Raw genomic sequence first — 1557 nt, forward strand, 5'->3', positions numbered from 1 at the left:
CTGAATGTCCATCATAGACTTGTCAAGTCTGAGGCTTGGCCTGGTCCAGGATGATCGACGCCACCATTGGTTCATGAGCGCCACTGCAGGCAGCTGAGATTGACGAGGATGACCCCTGCTGGTCGTTCGCGGTCGGTGCCGACCAACATGGCCGCTCCCATAGGTCGCATGTGGGTGATGGCGCCAAACTCAGCGACCCCTGGTGGTCACACCTCTCCGACTCCGTCGACCGTAATGGCGTCGTCCTGGCTTTGCACGTGGACGAAACCCTCGACGATGCCGACGACGAAGAACCGGGCTCCGAGGATTCGCAGGCCGCACTGCTGTTCCTAGAAGCAGGTTTAGATCGGCACACTTTCAAATAGTGCCCCTTCTTACCGCAGGCGGAGCACAACACAGCTTTAGTGGGACACCGTTGCTGAGTATGCTTCGCTCCCCCACAGAAGTAACACTGCGGGCCGCCCGGAGCTGCTGCCATCGTCTGGCCCGAGTGTGAGCATGCCATCACGCAGCTTTTCGAACCCGAGGGATGAGGAGGGATTAGCGACTGCTCCTGCCACGTTGTCTCCACGTGGTCTTCAGGATACAATACTAGGCTTTTGGAAGCCGTCTCCAACATATCCGCTAGTTCTATTGCCTGGGTGAGGTCAAGATTACCTTTCTCCAGTAGTCTGAGTCGGATGTAAGATGATCCGATTCCCGCCACAAATGCATCTCGAGCGAGGTCGTTCATATTCTGATCTGCCGACACTGCTTTGCAGTTACAGCCCCTGGCTAGCTGTAGGAGCTCGTTCGCGTATTCTTCCGTCGTTTCGCCGGACTGCCGTCGTCGAGTGGCTAAGAGGTAACGAGCGTGCATTTCGTTGGGCGGTTTAATATAACGCTTCTTAAGAAGCTCGAGGGCCTTTGTGTAGTCGGTGGCCGCACGGATCGCGAGGTATACGGTGTCGCTTACCCTCGCATGGAGGACCCGGAGTCTGTCATCATCTGTGGTGACCGCTGCGGAGGCTGCCAGGTAGTCCTCAAAACATTTCAGCTAGTGGTCGAAGGTGTTAGAGGCGCCCGCCGCACGTGGATCCAGTGTAAGGCGTTCAGGCTTCAGTATCTGCTCCATACTCTCTATATCGTTTTTTTCCCCGACGAGAGTTTATTTACAGCAAATAAAATTGATGCGCGTTATCACACACGAGGCTTGAGATGCTCAGGAAATAAAGGCTTTTATTTGCTGTAACAACGAAGCTACTAATTATATACACGATCCCAGACTGAGGGGTCCCAGACAGAGCAGAGACCTTTATACCTCTACCAGGAGGCGGAGCCCGACTGGGATGTACCACAATAACTATAATACAAGGTGTAACAGCCCAACCGTAACCCCAACAGCAACAAGTAGAACAACCCATCCCTAACCCCAACAGCAACATATATACATACTTATAGTACTGGCCAGACCCTGGCTCAGTACTATCTAGTGGGAACCAACGATGGTTCACCACACAGAGGCCGTGGCGCCCATCGTGGAGGCCACGAAACAGCCTCTGCTTGAAGCTCCCGGCC

The sequence above is a fragment of the Mustelus asterias genome, chromosome 15, assembly GCF_964213995.1.
Source record: "Mustelus asterias chromosome 15, sMusAst1.hap1.1, whole genome shotgun sequence".
Classification (NCBI taxonomy): domain Eukaryota; kingdom Metazoa; phylum Chordata; class Chondrichthyes; order Carcharhiniformes; family Triakidae; genus Mustelus; species Mustelus asterias.